Source organism: Bactrocera dorsalis, chromosome 6, assembly GCF_023373825.1.
Source record: "Bactrocera dorsalis isolate Fly_Bdor chromosome 6, ASM2337382v1, whole genome shotgun sequence".
Taxonomy (NCBI): domain Eukaryota; kingdom Metazoa; phylum Arthropoda; class Insecta; order Diptera; family Tephritidae; genus Bactrocera; species Bactrocera dorsalis.
The window spans coordinates 40,309,814-40,323,469 of NC_064308.1; positions in this window are offsets into that span (position 1 = coordinate 40,309,814).

Below are 13,656 nucleotides of genomic sequence, written 5' to 3' on the forward strand. Positions count from 1 at the left end.
TGTAGTAAATGTCACAAGGACCTACTCATAATAATTAAAATATGTTTGTGAAAATTAAACAATTTATTACAGTAAGTAAAAAAAAAAAACATTTCTAAAACATAAAATCATATACAGTTACGAACAATCGAATATAACCATCAAAATAAAACAAAACACGTCAAGTAATACTGGTCAGGGTGAAAATATTGAAATCAGAAAACAATATTTGTTACCAGAAGCTAATAAAACAAAGGCTAGAGAAAAATTTCTAAAAACAAAGACTATATACACAGTTACGCGGAAAATAGTAAGAACAGCGGCTTACAACTAACTAAGTCCATGTGCATCCAGAAATAGAAACTAAATACAGATAGAAAATTTTCTAGGACGATTAAACGTTTTCAAAATAAAAGGATAATACATCTTTACGCAACTGGTCCAAAAAGAAATACTTCGCAGACCACATCATCAAAATTACAACTTAAAGTACTTATCTACAACTACTTATATAATGGAAAACCTAATGAACCAACAACAAATACAACAACAGTTCTACGGATTCCACATGTCACCAAGGGACATCATGGACCATTTCCGTGAATGAAGTCATTAGATGACCACCATAATCCAAACGTTTTTTATCAAAGCAGTCGAGACCAACATTTCTCTCTGCGGCACAGACCAGAAACTCATCCAACATTGCATCAATATTATAACCAATGAGAAAATACTGGACACCGCTGGAAAAAGAACGAGAGAGCTGGAAGACAACTCATCGTGAAAAACCATCAAAGCCAAAATTCTAGAAGGATCTCGGCAAAGGAAAACTTAAGCAGAGGTATTGAACTATTGTACGACGGTCAAAGTGAGTAATCTCAATGAATTATTTGTAATTTTTGAAAAATCTAAAGCAGACATAAACAAAATACAACCGGGCATTTACAAACGCGAGAATGTAGATAGGGACCTAGTCGATATACTTTTAGAGAAAATCGATGGGCCTATAAGAGCACATATAACCGAAACGGAAACACTAAATGATATAATCGTAAAATATTTAAAATTAAAATTGCTTCAGGACAAAACAGGGATAGATTATAGACATCAAAAATATGTCGATAAAAACAAAGCAAATTACGAAGATTACAAGAAAAATTATAGATTTTATAAACATAATAAAATTTCGGACAAAAGACAAACCAATATCGATTAGAAACAACCAAATAGACAAGAAAGCGGGAACAATAACGATTACATATGTAATACAACTTTTAATCGAAACAATTACAACAATCGGAATAATTACGATTACGGGTACAACAATTTTACAAATAAAATGCAACCAAATTTATCGAGACAAACTAAAAGCTCTCATATGAGCGTTGATTACAGTCCAAGTACAAGTCGTTTATCCAATAATTCAATTTTGATGGAAATTGGCAATGGTGATGAAAAACAAATAAATTTTTTAACACCGCCTCAAACTCTCAACTCCCCATAATAACAGTAACAATAGGTAATCAAGGAATTAAATGCCTAATATATACAGGTTCACCAACTAGTATCATAAAACCAAACGTCCTATTCGAATATTTTCAAAAGGAAAAACTTTCCAAACTATTATGCTATGGAACTATCAACGGAATTAACGAAATAAAATATAAAATTGTAGCAATGTTTTCGAAAGAATTTAACGTTTTAGGTACTTTAACAAAGAAAGTAATAGATTTGAATAGCAAAAAATACGAAGCTATTATAGGACAAAATTTTCTTATTGCTTTTAAAGCTAAAATTGATGTGGAAAACACATTTATTGATATATTAGGAAACATTTTAATCAACGAATTCCTTACGAAAAAACCGAAATTTGCGCACTCGAATTCAGTGATATGAAAAACTTAAACATGAATCATTTAAATATCGAAGAAAGCCAATCGATAAAAGATATATTAAAAGAATTTACCGAATTATTTTTCAAAGAAGGAGATAAACTTTCTTGTATGCATGAAATCAAACATCAAATTATTACAACAAACGATATACCTATTGTTTAAATGAATTAAGCATCTACCCCCTCTACCCGGTAAAACTGGCGCATCCTAATGAAACAGCGCAATTCACCACAGGATGCTACTGCAACACAACACCAGTATAACTCACCACACCTACACACCAACCCAACCAACAAAAGGAATGGACAAAGGAGAAGCTGACACAATTCGTCACACACTATCCGCATAGCAACACTCATCTACAAGACATTCATATATACACTGTGCCGCGTTAACACCTCTACGCCGATATATAATTCACTGACCCTGAGTGCGTTAATTCGAGTCGTTAGTAAGCTAGAGCGCTACATCAAGATCGGTACTTCAGTAACAACTGGGCTACTTCGATCAACACCGATCCTGTGCGGTTTGAAAATTCATACATTTGTTTCGACAGCGGGCCCAAGTGTCACACCACCTTACCTGTTGATACTTTTTTTCGGATAAAACGCTTTCTACGTAACTTTGGATCACCAGCGATCCCGCACGGATTTATTCGAATATATAATTAAGTTTTCCATTCAGTGTAACTAAAAGTTGTGTTAAAAATAAATTATCACTTGCATATTTCCTATTGCTTAAAAGAAATGCTTTTTACTATGAACATCAAACGCAAGTGTAAGAGACTTCAGGAAAACTTAAATGCAGTAGTGTTGACTTCCCACTACGTTGGGCACCCAAATATTCACCTATTTATTCGAAAATTTATAGGTATCCACAAGTTCATGAATTAGAAATGCAAAAACAAATAAAAGGAATGTTAGAACATAATATAATTAGAGAAAGCAACTCTGCTTATATCAGCCGTTTGTGGATCATCCCCAAAACAGCGGATGCAGACGGAAATAAAAAATGGCGTATCGTTGTCGATAACAGGAGATTGAATGAACTTACTATCAGCGATAAGTTCCCGATACCTAATATCGATGGTATCATGGATAAACTAGGAAGAGCACAATATTTTTCGTCTATCGATCTCACGAAAGGATTTCATCAAATACTGGTAGACGAAAACGACAGAAAATAGCGATTTCTACTCCGTTAAGATATTATTCTTAAGAATGCCATTCGGTCTTAAAAATGCTCCATCGACATTCCAACGTCTTATGAACTCAGTACTTTGAGATTTTATAAACAAGATATGTGTTGTATACTTAGATGACATTTTGATTGTTAGTACTCTTTGTCAGAACATATAAATAATATACGGAAATTTTTTACAAAACTAAAACAAGTAAAATTGGAAATACGTTTAGAAAAATGAATTTTTTTTTAAGAAAGAAACAGACTTTAATAATACCAAATCCAAATAAAGTTTTTTATAGGAAATTTATAAAAGACTATTCGAAAAGAACTTATCCTATGGTCCCATATCTGAAAAAATGTGCAAAAATTAACGTTAATAACCCAAGTTATATAACCGCTTGCGAAAATTTAAAAAATATTATTACAAATCCCCCCATTTTAAGGTATCCAATTTTTACAAAAAGATTTAAATTAACTACAAACGCTAGCAACTTTGCTATTGGCGCAGTTCTTACAAAAGACAAATCACGCACTTTAAATTCTCACGAGAAAAAGCACTCAACCATCGAAAAAGAACTATTAGCAATAGTGTGGTCAGTAAAATACCACAGACCCTACTTATATGGAAGGGAGTTCAATCTAAAAACAGATCACCAACCACTTAAATGGCTACTGAAGAAAAAATCTGGTAAGGATGTAAATACAAGACTACAACGTTGGCTAGTACAATTAGGAGAGTACGATGCAAAAATCGATTATATAAACGGTAAAGAAAATAAAATAGCAGATTTTTTATATCGAATTAACAGTGATGAAATAAACATGGTGAATTCCGAATATTTGTGAATGACCCTTAACAAAATGTTGCAAATAAAAGATTTAAACGCTGGTGAACAACAAGACCAAACAATGGTTTCAATAGAAGTCCAAATCAGCCATTTTCATGAAGAAAATCTTTATAATCACTTTAACATTCTCAGTACTGTAGTATATAGTAAATCTTTTCAAACAGAAATTAATTTTAGTCGAAGCAAAAGAAAAAGAAGTAGAAAATATTTTCAGAAACAAACGCATTTTTATGGATATAAGAGATATTAACTCTCACAACGTCATTAATATTGTAAATAAACGTTTTGAAAAAGGTAAGACCGCTATATATTTTGAACTTAATGAAAAAGAACATAATGAAGTAGAGCAAATACTTTTAAATACCTACACAAACAATCAAAATATTTCTTTCGTAAATTGTACAAACTTTGCCAAAGACATCGAACACGAATATGAACTAAAGAGACAAATATCATTTTTCCATAAAATCGAAGTAGGACATTCAGGCATTATTTCAACTTACGAGGGAATGAAGCATAAAGTATACCATCCACAATTAAAAATTAAAATCTATTATATAATAAATAATGTAGAAAGATTAAATAATACTCTTACCGAACGTGTCAAAACACTATACTCGTATTTAGAAGAAAAAGTTCCAATTACCATTCAAATATGTAAAGCCGTAAAACTTTATAACAATTCTTTTCATACCACAATAAAATCTACACCTTTATATGTTCAAAATAACAAAATTAAACATAGCATAATTAAAAATCGATTAGAAGAAACAAAATTGAAGATCTTTTCTAAACATAATATAAGAAAGGAAAATTACCTCGAAACAAGGAGAGAAGGTTTCATTCGAAAATCCAAATCGTTAGACACAAAGAAGTACTAAAGTTTATTAAAAGAAATCTATAAAACGGACATACATGAAATATTAAACGTCTTTTTAAATTTGTAAACGACATCAATGACAACAGAAACTCCAGCGACAATTAACCCATTTTAAAACAAAAATCTATCCCTTTCAGCATAATCAACAATATAAGTGAATAAAAGTCTTAAACTGTTTATTAATATTAATTTAATTTATTAATCACATTTACTGGTGTTGCTAAGTACTTCTCGTAGTACGACCTTCGTGATCCAATTGCAACGCTATTCTGATTAGAAAAACCTCCAACAAGAATAGTCATACCGCTTACTCAGTCTCGTGCGTTATTCGCAACTGTAGTTACTTATTAAATTCCAATAAGAATCAGGTGATCGTTCCAGAGTTCGCAAATACTCATCACTGAGAAGTAAAATTTCTATCTTCCTTCTCAGTACAACACAATTGAGGAGCAATAAATTTTGATTTCCTCAATTGTGAGTTCAAAGGAAAGAGTGCTCTTCTAGAATATTTCTCTTTAATACTTATCTAATCTTTTCGCTCTAATATTTACCGCAAACGTACGTGCTCCTCAAAATAATACTCCTCACAAGAGCGCTAAGTTTCTTTTTCTCATCTCAGGTTTCAGCACTCAGTATTTTGTATCGCTGATAAACTCAGTGATGCAGCAGAGAGTGCTCTTGAGCAATTTCTTATTCTCTTAGAGTATGTATATTTATAAATTTATGTTAAAGTTTAATTGTTGTTGGTGTAAATATTAACAGTTTTGGGTACATGCATGATTAACCGTTAATTTAAGTTGTATTGTGTGTATGTAAATAATTTATAAGATGAGTTTTATTTTTCGCATCACTTGAACACTCAGAGCGATAAAAATAAAGATGATGCGTTAGGCAAATAGTTATCTTTTAAAAATGCTCGCTCATGCTAATATATGAGTGAGCCAAATACGTGAGGAGTTTTTTTGTGATGAGAATGTTAGTTAAGCTTGCGCTCCTGAGTATTTGAAATGATGTCCTCTTGCGGAATATTACTCATCAGAGCAAGAGCGTATTTTGATGGTTTTACGAACTCTGGATCGTTCCTTGCTCTTCCAGAGTAACTCAGAAGTTACGTTATCCGACTCTGCTCAACATACCAGTCAAAGAACTCTCTCACTTGTTAACCGCAAATGTTAAACTTCATTATTAGCTTAAGAATAAAGTTACTTGTTGGCTCTACGTTGTCATACAGACAGATCGCTCTCCCAGCAATCAACTTACTCTTGCTTTGCAAGTGTTGGCGATGCTGTTAGGTGCTAGTGAAGAACAGAAATGATTACGAGGGTGCCCGCTGGACTATTGTGGCTTAACTCCTCCCCTTCTTAAAGAGGGACGTCCTCGGTCCTGAATATCTTGTGTGTTGATTTGTGTTTGCAAGTAATGTATTTATTGCGACATAGTTTAATTGTGTTGCAAAAATTTAAATCCACAATATGTCCTTGCCTCCAATGCGTATGAGGGAGTAGCAGCTCAATGTGGCCAATAAAACTGGATGCAGAGCTAACAAAGTTTCCTACGTCACGCCGTAAGGATCTCTTAATGATATACCCGTATGCATTGAGTACATTGCTTTAAATCATAAGTGAGTGGAGTAAGCGGTAGAGGTTTCGTACAATTTTCCTTACTTACTAGATTACATATACCTTACACTATTTGTTGAGTAACAGAATTGTTGAGTACCAAATATGTATTAAACTCTTTTCAATGAAATACTAAATGATTTTAAAATGAAAACAAAAATGTGAAATGCTCAGCTTTGTGCCGTTGATTTTAATTTTACTTTGTGGCTTTAGACGGGATAAAGCACACTTATCTTAATAATTTAACAATAAAGACAAATTTTGTGTTTCTGATTGAGGTAAGATTTATACCTATTTCAAATTATCTTTGTGAACCACCCTCCCTTTAATAAGAACTGTAGTTCCCAAGTCTCTTTCTATTATCTGTTCAGCGTAAAGGGGGGTTAATTTATTACCAAGTCTGGTGTTTCTTTTTACCAGTACCTTTTCGCCTGGATGAAATTTACGTTCTATTCTTTTTTTGTTATGAGTATTTAGCTCTAGTTGCTGTCCATGATTTAATCGTGCCGGTATTTCCGTGCTTATATTTGTATTTTCATTCATAGGTCGAAATATATCAATTGGCCTTTGGTTGGTTACCGAATGAATTGTTTTATTGTATTCGATAGTCGCCAACAAAATTAAATCCCGCGTGTATTGGAATTAAATGACTTCTCATTATCACAATAAATGGTCTTAGCATTAGGGAATATGTTCAAAAGTTGCATGAGCTGGGGTTTAATATCCACAATAGTTCTAGACTGTATAGTTTTCACAACTGCAAATTTGGAAAATTTGTCCAAACATGTTAAAAAAATTTTTGAATCTGTTGAGAATATATCAATGTGCAATATTTCTCCTAAATATGAGGGGATTGGTGTTTCAGCTATTTTATGCCGTTGATGATGTCTATTATATTTTGATTTTGAACAGATTTTGCAGTTTCCTACCGCTTCTTTTGCTTTCATTTCCAGTTTTGGAAAAAAGTAATCGTTTAAAATTTGTTTTACATTTTCTTGTACTGCGCGGTGAGCGCGATTATGTTCTGTTATTATTATTTCCATCTGATCATTTGGATCAAAGATATCGGTCACAAATTTCTTAGCATATTTAAACTTGGTATTTGGAAATAATTGCACAAGATCATGTTGGATATGGGCTAGAATAGTCAAGCTGCAATGAATTGCATTCACTACGTTTGTGTTTACAAGGTCTTGAATAGTTCCTAACAGAGTGTTTTTGTCACGAAAATGAATAACATGTCTTGTCCTATTTCCAAACACAATAAAAGTTCGTTTAGATGGGTTCTCAGCTTCTTCAATAATAATCTGGTTTTTGAAACAATTTATGGGTTTTTCAACTGCCTGTATGGTATACGTCAAAGACCGTTCACTATGAATTGTTGCACAATCGGAATTCGAATCCTGTTCCACCAAGTTAACCTGCTGTCGCGACAAAGCATCTGCGACATTGATCTCCTTTCCCGGTTTGTAGTGCAATTTTGCGTTATGCTCATCAATAAATGCACTCCAACGCTTGAATTTTGCATTCGGGTTTCTATCGGAAACTGCAAATGTTAGTGGTTGGTGGTCTGTGAATATGTTCAAGTGCTTTACACCATAGAGATAGTTTCTGAGATTTTTTAATGCCCATACTATGGCCAGGAGCTCCCTTTCGTTTGTTGCAAAATTAAGCTCATTACCTTTCAAGGTCCTAGATATCATGGTGATTGGCCTGCCATCCTAAGACAAAACAGCACCCAGGCCATGGTTAGAGGCATCGTTTGTCAAATCAAAAGGTTTTTTGAAATTAGGGTAGGTATTGCCTTGAATCTAATGTTACTTTTACTTTCTTCGACTGATTATCGCCTTTTAGAATGTCGGTCAAAGGTTTGGCTATGCTGGCAAAGTCTTTGATGAAACATCTATAATAGCTTGCCAGTCCCAAAAATGATCTAAGAGAGTATAAATTTTCGGGGGCTGGGAAGTTCAGCATTGTATATACCTTGTCTGGGCACGTTTTAATACCTCCTCTTGAAACGATAAACCCGAGATACTCGATTTCGTTTTTAAAGAAATGAGACTTTTCTACTGATACCCTCATATTGGCATCATATAGGCTCTTTAAAACCCAGTTTACGCCCTCAATATGTTGCTCTTTTGTTTGCGAAAATACTATTACGTCGTCTACGTAAACATAACAGCTTTTGCCTATTCATTCCCTTAGTACGTCGTCTATGGCCCTCTGAAATATGCTAGGAGCGTTTTTTAAACCGAATGGCAATCTGCAAAATTCATATTTGCCATTGCTTACGGAAAACGCTGTTTTCTCCCTGTCTCGCTCTGCGAGTTCGATCTGGTGAAAGCCCGATTTTAAGTCAAATGTTGAAAAGTATTGCGACTGACCTATGTTAGACAAGATCGACGTTACATTAAGTATTGGATACTTGTCATCGATGGTAACTTCATTTAACTTTCGGAAGTCTACCACCAGGCATTTTTTCCTGTTCCCTAACTCATCGAAGCCTTTCTTGTCTACCACCCAAATTGGATTATTATAGCGAGATCTAGAGGGTCTAATAATGCCATTATGCAAAAGTTCTTTTATTTCATTTTCCACAAAATCTGTTACGCCTCGTGGATAAGGGTATAACCTAGAGTATATGGGCTCTTCACGTTTTGTACGAATGGTTGCGACTATATTAGTGTTATATGGTAAAGACTCATTTGGATCAGCAAACGCATTTGATCGTTTACTTATCATTTTTAAAAACTCATCTTTCACTGCGAGGGGTACGCTTTCATGTTTAATTTGTATAATATTTATGTTTTCACATTCACTAAATAATAACTTTTCTATCCCAAAGTCGTGGGTAACAATACCTTTTTTCAGGTCCACAATGGCATTAACCTGCGTGAGTAAGTCAAGCCCAATTGTCGCATCAAAATTTATTAATGTTGGCAAAATAACAAAATCAGAATTTATTCCAAATAAATGTACTTTACATTTTTCACTCACTTTAGTTTCGCCATGAATTGACTTAACTAAAAATGGTGTGGCTAAAGGTACGATTCCTTTTAGCTCCTTAAAGGGCCTTATATAACTTTTTGAAGCCCCTGTATCTATTAACATTTTTATAATTCTTTTCTCATCTCCTATTGTTCTGCTAACCCAAGGCAGCAGTGACCTTTCCCTTAAAAATTTATCTCGTCCTCAATATCCTCAACTTCGCTCTTTACCAAGCCATCTTAAGAAAGTTTATCGGCCCTATCTCGGGTAATATGGTTAATTCTTTGCATTTTAGGCCCGGTATTCCTTTCAAAATCAGAGCGACGCTTCAGTTGTTGTCCTAGGTTACCAGTATTTTGGGGAAACTGTCTTTGCCTAGACCCTTGAAAAGTATTGGCTTTGGTTTGATCTAAAGTATCGTTCGGCGAATTTTTGAGCTCAAAGTTTGATGGACGACGAAAGCGAGACGTTGACGGATCTATTTCCATTGGTTCAGGTCTTTTCTGCGTACCGTTTTGAGTAAAACTACGTTTTTGTTGCCTATTGTAATTATGCTGGAAATGTGGATTCTTATGGGTATTCAAATATTCCAACTGACTATTGTTGTTTTCAAGAGACCTTCTGTCAGAAGGTTGGTTCCTGCTATTATCATCAAAACGCTTTGAAAAAAATGTCGCGAAGGTGTAGCGTTCATGATTCGCTTCTAGCTCCTGGGCAAGGGCCAAAGCCGACGGCAAGTCAGCTGGCCTTGAAGAAAATAAAATGTCACAAAGGGGTTTTCTGAGGCCAGAAATAAAGACGCGTAACGCATCCGTTCTGTATTTTTCATTTATGGAGTTCGCTAAATTGCCCTCGTAGGTCATTATGGTTCTATTAGTAAGAAGTGTGAGCTTTCTCTCCACTTCATCATAAAATTGTATAACCGTAAGATTCCCCTGCCTTAAAGTACTAAGCTCCTGCTCAATCAAATAAATAGGTCGCTTATCTGCATAGGTAAAATCTAGCCTAGCTATAATGACCTTGAAATTTAGCACAGTGTTGAAGGAAGCTAAAACATTGTCTGTCGGACCCCTAATTTTGTTCCGAATTATTGCCACCGCTTGGTAGTGCTTTGCGCTTCCTTCATACCTCTCATAGATTTTGTAGGCCGTGTGCGCAGCCTGCCTTCATGAAACATAATGCTCTTGCTTGCCGTCGAATTCGGGCAACGATTTGGCAAGGTCAAGGGATTCGTCACATGGGACATTTCCTACAATTCTAACCTCTTCAAATGGTTCTACGTTTTCAGATAATGTAGTAGCAAACTTTTTTGTGATTTGTTCTAATTTTGCATCAAAATCTTCTTTTTGTGATTTTAGTGCAGCCGACATCGCTGCAGCAACTATAGCCGTCAACTCATTAGAGTTCATACTTACTTCGCTTTCGCCTTCTAAAACTAGCGTATCTGTTGACGCCGCCCCCGCCCAATTTCTTTTGCCACGTCTGTATCGGCAGATTAATCTTTTCTTTTTCTCTTTTTCGAACTTTTTTCGAAGTGTTAATTCGCGCGCAACTAAACACTTACTAAAAGTTGCGCGCGCTCTCTCTCCTTTTGCGACATCTCAGCGATACAGACGTAGGTAAGTGTTTGTCCAATTTGTTATATTAAAATTATATATATTATATGAAACCCTTTGTTTTATTTAATATCTATTTCTGTGGAATAAATTTGCGCCGAACGTTTCCCTACGGCCAACCACATCATTGGAACGAACGAGCACCGTGCTCCACCACCCGAATTATCATTGGTCCTTCGAGCCGGATAACAGGTAACAAGTGAATTTTATTTAAAGTGAAAGTGCATAATTTGCCCGCTTTAGCAACTCGCAAGTTACAGCCAAACATATTTTGGATTTGTGCTCTGCAAGCTATAAGGCAATAGATTGGTTAATTTGTGCATCATTTATGTACAAAAACCATTGTGCTGTGTGAAGTGGAGACCAAAACTTATTTTTGGCACTCTACCCACAAAATCAACGCACAAGATTGCAGGTAGTATTGTACTTCATTTAAGTACAACAACAAATACACCTGGCAAATGCACTTATTTCACTTTACAAAAAAAAACCACACTCTCTGTTATTCGAGAAAGTATTAAAAATTTCTTGGACGCACAAAATCGTCTGGAGCGTCAAAAATCTCTCTCGGTTTTTTTGGCTTTTCTTATAGTCAATTTGAGTCTAGTCGCTCAACTCTGCCTTTCCATATATTGCTCTAATAGCAATAAAGGCAAGCAGCAATAACGCAGCTGCAGTTTCGCGAGTGCCAAAACAAAAAAAATATATACAAAATTACAAGTGCAGTGAGTGACACAAAAAAACTTAGCAGAAAAGTGAGCAAAGGCAGAGCAGCCAAACAGCAAAGGGAGAGCAGCAAAGGCCAAGCAACAAAGTGCGAGCAGCAAAGGCAAAGCAGCACAGACAAGCAGCACAGGCCAAGCAGCCAAACAGCGAAGTGAGAGCAGCAAAGGAAGCAGCAAAGGCAGAGCAGCACAGGCCAAGCTGAAAAGTGAGAGCGGCATAGGCAAGCCGCATAGGCAAAGCAACACAGGCAAGCAGCAAAGCAGCACAGAGAAGCAGCACAGGCCAAGCAGCCAAGGCCAAGCAGCAGAAGGAGAGCAGCAAAGGTAAAGCAGAAAAGTGAAGTGAGCGACAGCAAGAAAGCCAAGCACAAAAGTGAGAGCGGCATACCAGCATAGGCAAAGCAGCAGAGGCAAGGCAGCGCAGCAGCCATTCCAGAAGGACAGCAACAAGCGGAATAGTGCAGTGATAAATTAGAATAACCCAGTGAACAAAAGTGAATGTGAATAAATTCAAATAAGTGCTTGTGAATTTATTCAATTACTTGTATTGTATTTGTACATTTTAATAAAGCAATTAAGCACAAATCAATTTTGTTTGTGTACATAGTTGAAGACTAGGTGTGCAAGTGCATTGGGCCGATTACCCAGCAAGCACATTGAAAATAAATTTGGGAAAATTACTTTGCGGAAATACTTCACTTAATTTGCAAGTGCAAGTACAAGTGCATTGGGCCGATTACCCAGCAAGCACACACGAATTAAATTTGGAAAAAATATTTTGAAAAAAATACTTCACTAAATTTATTACTTTTTTGTTCGTTCGAAAATTCACTCTTCACTAAGAAACAACGCACTACTAATTTATAACTTGTCCGGATTGGTTCAATAACTTTTGCAACATATTTGCAAATATTTTTTAAATTTCAATTTCAAGTTTTAAATCCGATTTTGTGCAACATTTTTGCAGTTCCGTTTAAATTTTTGAAAACAATGGAATCAATTAGAGCCTTTACCACAGCTGCAGACGCTCTACTGGAGTTTGAGGAGTCTTTTACTCCAACAGCAAACAATCAAAGTGCCTACTCTCTCGAAGTTCAACAAGCTGAACTGAAATCTCTGTGGGCAGAGGTAAAGTCAGAGTACAAGTTGTGTTTGACAAAAGTGGATCCTTCCGACACAAGCTCAATTGACGACCTCAAACTTAAATATACAAGCTGTTACCACGCTTATGTGTGTTGCGCGGCCTTGATGGGCGAACACATCCACAACCTCACGGCGTTCAACCAAAGCCCTGCTTCAAATTCGACAGTTATTCAACCTGAACGGTTACAACAAACTGTAGAACCCGTGAGGTATACCATCAACCTACCGCCATGTGATACCGAAATATTTCATGGCGATGTTTTACAATGGCCCTCATTTAGGGATTTATTTGCCGCCATTTATGGGAATAACCCGAGGCTCTCTCCGGTAGAAAAGTTATTCCATTTGAATCATAAAACGCGAGGTGAGGCAAAAGATATTGTTTCGAAAGCGCCACTGACGAATGACGGATTCGCATTGGAACAACTTGTTGTGTAGGTACGAAAACAAGCGAGTGCTTGTCAACACCCAATTGAATTTATTGTTCAAGCTCCCGCACATCTCAACAGAATCTGAGACCGAACTCAGAAATTTACAGCGGGAAATAAATAGCTGCATTTCAGCTTTACAGATAGCTGGGATGCCATATTTACGTATTTGTGTTCTATCCGACTGCCGGACTATACACTGCCGCTTTGGGAACAATCTCTGGATTCGGATTCCGAGATCCCACAATGGGTTGAGTTAGACAAGTTTCTAACCAAACGGGTTAAAACGCTTGAGAGAGTATCAAACCTCAAAGGCGATTTGGGTACTCAACCCAAGATCAAGTCGGCTG